Below are 5,359 nucleotides of genomic sequence, written 5' to 3' on the forward strand. Positions count from 1 at the left end.
CAGTAAGTCGGACAGGAAGTGAGTGGGGTTAAATCTATGGACCTCGAACAGGAGAGTAAAGATACCGATTAGCTTTTAATTTTATTAGATTAAGTACACTTATCAAGGTTTCTAGGGCAACCACTAGAATGCTAGAACTAAGATTTGTAACTCCAAAATATTGGTGGGAGGCAGGGGAGTCCTCAGTACACAAGAAAACAAGAAAGATGAAAACAGAAATGAAGAAAATTGGGGAATTGAAAATGCAAAATAAGATAATATAAATAAATTTACATTTATCAGTAATCAGAACAAACATAACTGGATTAATTAACTTACCAGTTTAAAATGTTCATATAGGGGCGTCCCTGGTGGTGCAGTGGTTGAGAATCTGCCTGCTGAGGCAGGGGACACGGGTTCGAGCCCTGGTCTGGGAGGATCCCACATGCCGCGGAGCAACTAGGCCCGTGAGCCACTACTGATCCTGCACGTCTGGAGCCTGTGCTCCGCAACAAGAGAGGCCGCGACAATGAGAGGCCCGCGCACCGCGATGAAGAGTGGCCCCCGCCTGCCACAACTAGAGAAAGCCCTCGCACAGAAATGAAGACCCAACACAGCAAAAATAAATTACTAAACTCCTACCCCCAACATCTTCTTTAAAAAAAAAAAAAAAGGTCATATAACTGAATTTTTAAATAATCTAGCTATAAGCTATCTACAAGAGACATTCCTAAAACATAAAGACAAAGGCTGAAAGTAAAAGGATGAAAAATATATAAATATATATACCATCAAACTATTATTCAGAAGAAAGGAGAATGGATGAATATACTGTGATTTGGTCATAAATATGGAATATAATCCAACAGTGCACACGAGTATACCACAGCTGCATTTACCAACACGGACAAAAGTTACAGAAATGTTGAGTAAAAAAAAAAAGATCAAGTCATAAAAGAATGTGTGCAATATGATTCCACTTAAATAAATTTCAAAAACATTCAAAACTAAATAATATATTATTTCTGATACATACATATGTGATAAATTATAAAGGAAAAAAGGAAACTATAAACCTAAAATTTTCCCTGGAGATGGGAAAGGAATTTGGAAGGAATGCACAGGAAGTTTCAAAGTTATTACAATGGAAATTTGATAATATTTTGAATAAAATAATAAGTGCAATATGTAAAAACAATTTCTTAACCTTACTGCACAGTAGATATATATTCATTTTATTTTTTTATATCTTTTATATGTTCATATGTGTATTCTTCCAAATGAATTTAAAATCCAAAAACTATTTAAAATTTACTTTGCTCACTTCAGCAGCACATATACTAAAATTGGAACGATACAGAGAAGATTAGCATGGCCCCTGGGCAAGGATGACACACAAATTCGTGAAGCATCCCATATTAAAAATAATAATAATAGGGCTTCCCTGGTGGCGCAGTGGTTGAGAGTCCGCCTGCCGATGCAGGGGACACGGGTTCGTGCCCCGGTCCGGGAAGATCCCACGTGCCGCGGAGCGGTTGGGCCCGTGAGCCATGGCCGCTGAGCGTGTGCGTCCGGAGCCTGTGCTCCGCAACAGGAGAGGCCACAACGGTGAGAGGCCCGCGTACCGCAAAAAAAAATAATAATAATAATTAAATAAAATGTACTGAAAACCTGATAGCTTACCGTTTTCTTGATCCAAAGAAAAGGTACAGCAATGGCACCATGAGAAGAGAGGCCTTCCCCTGGGATTGCCATGAACGTCACTAACACCAACTTGTAGCATCCTACAAGGTCAAGTCTCTACTGACACAGCCTGACAAAGGCACAGAACTGCTAATGACCGTTGCAGCCAGGAGACCTACTCATGCCAGGGACTTAAGGCAAGACCAAGACCTTGCTCCTTTTTGCCATTTCAGTGACCCTAACAGATGTCAGCTCCAGTGTGGTCATCTCAGAATTTTTGTCCAGGTAAGAAACTTCCCCACAATCCTATGTGATACTATATGATTGAGTCACTTCCTCATTGAATACATTTTTTTGGTAACACCTCCCGTGTGCCAGACCATGGACTAATGGCTAGGGATACCAACATGGTATCATAGTATCACGGGACCAACAACGGTCCCACCCTCAGATGCTGAGAGCCTGAAAGGGCTGCAGAGAAGCAAAAGGGCAAGTGCAATAGAGAATGTCCAATGCAATGATGATGTGAGCTCTGTGCATGAGAAGAGAAGATGGAAGAAGTTTTCTGGACTCAGTGGAGATCAGGGAAGTGACCAAAGGAAGTGACCAAAGGAAGTGACCTCTAAGTTGAGGAGGCAGAGGGCTCTGTGAAGCCTTCCTCCCAGCTTCAACCTGACTTAGCTTCAGTGACATTTCATGGATCTGCCACCCAAGGATGAAGCCTTTCCTGGCTCCTGTTGTATATTCAGCCTGGGGTGGTAAACCCTGTTGTTTTATATTGTGTTGTAGGGTTGTCCTACCACACAGAGGATTATGCCCTGCTCTGGATTGTCCTAAAGCAGCCAGCTTCCAGGCTGAGGAAGGACAGCTGGGCTGCTGAGCTGGGCCACAGGGAGGCTGGGAAAGCAGAGGTGCTCATCGCCAGTGGGGAGACTAGCTCCACAGCTGTCTGTGTGGTCTTTGGCAAATCATGTCATCCTCTGGGCCTCAGTTTCCTCGCCTGTGGCGTGGATATAAACAGTGCCTGCCTCTCAGGATAGAGTGGAGTGAAAGAGTTGGTCCAAGTGAAGTTCACTGAAAGACGCAAAGCTCAGCCTTTATTCTCAAGCCTGGCCAGGGTTCCTCAGCCCTTCTATCCCCACTTAAGCCGGAAGCTCCTCCCTTCCCACCCAAGGCCACTCTTGGCATACCCTCCACCCAGACCAGTCCCAGGCTCACTCGGTTCCCGACTCTGGACTCCCAAGATGTCTCCCAAGGGGGCTCGGAGGAAGCTGAGTGCAGAGTGGGTGGAGAGGAGGTGATCCGGCCACCCAGTCCTTCCCTTCCAGCCTTGGGCCAGCACTGTTCTCATTCCTTGGAGGGAGAAGGCAGCTGCACCCAGATTCCAAAACCTCCTTCTGAACCCTTTCCTAGGACTTGTCCAGCAGGAAGCCGGCCCAGGCTTTCTCCTATTGCCCAAAGGATGCTATGCACCCCAGCACCACCAGGTGGCCCCAGGAAATCAGCCGCCGCCTTTATCTCCCCTCCTGGGGCTCCTGAGACAGCTTCTTATTTCAAAAGTGCAGAAGCCTAAAGCAGAAGGGACCTCAAGAGAGAGAATCCAGGCCAGGCTTCTTAACTTCTTAGCGGTCACAGACCTCTTAAAGAAACTGATGAAAACCACTGACCAATCCCCAGGAAAATGCCCCAGCACATATACTCAGTATTGTCATACAGCTTCAGAACACCCTTGGACCACCACACCCCATCCTGAACACATCCATGGATCTAGTAGAATTTCTTGTAACTCAGCCTAGGATTCCTGCCCCAATCTCGGCCACCTCCCTCATGATCTAGGTGATAAATGAGTCCCACGGCCCCCTCTTCCTGTGATCAGACCCATGCCCACATTTATCCTGGTGGGACCTGGGTAAACTGCTCCACCAATGGAGCCTGAAAAGAAAGTCACCAAAGCTTAGCCTATTTGAAGGGAGGGGCTTATAAAAATGAGAAGGGACTTTGTGGTTTGAGGAATTATGGACTAATTGGTTGTCCATGAGCCCCAGGCATGAAATTTTTTTTTTTAATCAATAACTGATGCTCCTTTTCCCAAGAGAAATCATGGCCTCATTACCACCTGCATATTAGGGCACAGATATGCGGGGCAGGGGGGTGCAGTGATTGGAGAGGGAGGGAGGAGACGAGGCAGAGCTTAGGACATGGGAGAGACTCCCCCTTTCTGGTATCCTGGGGTCCCAAGGAGGAGGCGCACTAAGAGAACAGTCCCTAAATGCATGAGGTCCTCGGAGACACACCACCACCCCAGGTTGGCTGGTTTATCCCTAAAGAAACTGTAAACCGACAAAGAGTCTAGGAGAAGGGGAAAAGCAAAACAAAAATTAAACACTAGAGCAGGATAGATGACACAAGTGAAGGAAGACCAGTAGAAACAGAGGTCCCAGTCACCTACCCTCCTTCTCCTTGGCACCTTCTATGGCAGGTAACCTGGTCCAGGAGTCAGCTCACGAGCAAGCAGGCCCTCAGGGCTGCCGTGTGTCAGGGACCCTGTCCTGTCCTTCAAGAGCTCCCAGCTGAGCAGGGAAGCCAGATGCTAGTAAAGAAATGCAGTGTGAGCCGTGCTGAGGGACGGATCCCTTCCCGCTGGGGTGTCAGTGAGCCATCCCAGTGCGAGCAGGACTTGAGGAAATAAGGTCCTTAGAGGATGGTGAGTGAGACTACAGAACGATGGCACAGAGGCCAGAATACACGAGGTCCACGAGTGAGGGGCTGAGGGCACCTGGAAGCAACAAGACAGGACATAGAACATTTTCCACTTCACCAGCCACCCATGGGCATCTTCCCACCATAGAACCTTGACTTAATTTCTGTCCACTCTTCCATTCTACTCCCTCCCCTAGCCACCAATACCCCTCACAAACGCATGTGCTTGGCACCACTACACTGGAGGAGAGGGGAGCACACCCATCTCGCATTCACGCTGTAAGTTTCTCATGTGCATCCACCACGTGCCAGGCACCACTCAAGGCACCGTTCACAGCACAAGACACACAGCAAGGCAAAGGGAAACGTCATGCCTCCTCTGTTCTGGCAAAGAGCTTCTTAGGGTTCGATCTTTGTTCCCAACTCCCTCTCAGGTTCCCACACGCCTCAGTTTATCAGCTGAGGGGAGGAACCGTTGGTCCAACCTGAGTCAAAGTGCTCACCACTGGGCCTAGGTGTAGCTGAGATTGGGATGAGACAATAAGTCCTAACACAACTTCGTGGATGGCGTTGAGAAGTAATTTGGAGCAGATGGCAAAGTGACTGGTGTCCAGCGTGGTCCCTTGGAGACCTAGTCCAACCTCTCATTTTTCAGAGGCAATGAAGGTACAAGTCAGATGGTGCCCTGCCTACTGAATTCATGATTAAATTCAAGGAATCATAGAGCACTTGGCAAGGGCATTCGTCAATCAGAATATCCAGTGGATTGCGAGGACGCATGTCAAACTGATAAACGGCAATTCATCTAATAAACTTACATGGGAGCGACTGTCATTTTCCCAAAGTCACAGCATGATGCTGCCTCGACCTTGCACAGCCAGGGAATGAGGAGTTCTTGATGAACCCATTCCCAAGATAAGCAAAGATTCTCACGAAACATCTGAATGGTGGCCATGTTAACTCTTCTTGACAGAAACCCTTTCCAAATGAATTGTAC

At 47.1% G+C, this 5,359-nt stretch overlaps 1 non-coding gene across 1 annotated transcript; it reads left to right on the top strand.

Moving 5' to 3' along the window:
- Positions 1-1,295: 1,295 nt before the first annotated feature.
- Positions 1,296-1,402, top strand: LOC117307758 (U6 spliceosomal RNA). Its single transcript, XR_004521637.1, has one exon. It is a non-coding gene; the product is annotated as a U6 spliceosomal RNA (small nuclear RNA).
- The last annotated feature ends 3,957 nt before the right edge of the window (positions 1,403-5,359 follow it).

Source organism: Tursiops truncatus, chromosome 13, assembly GCF_011762595.2.
Source record: "Tursiops truncatus isolate mTurTru1 chromosome 13, mTurTru1.mat.Y, whole genome shotgun sequence".
Taxonomy (NCBI): domain Eukaryota; kingdom Metazoa; phylum Chordata; class Mammalia; order Artiodactyla; family Delphinidae; genus Tursiops; species Tursiops truncatus.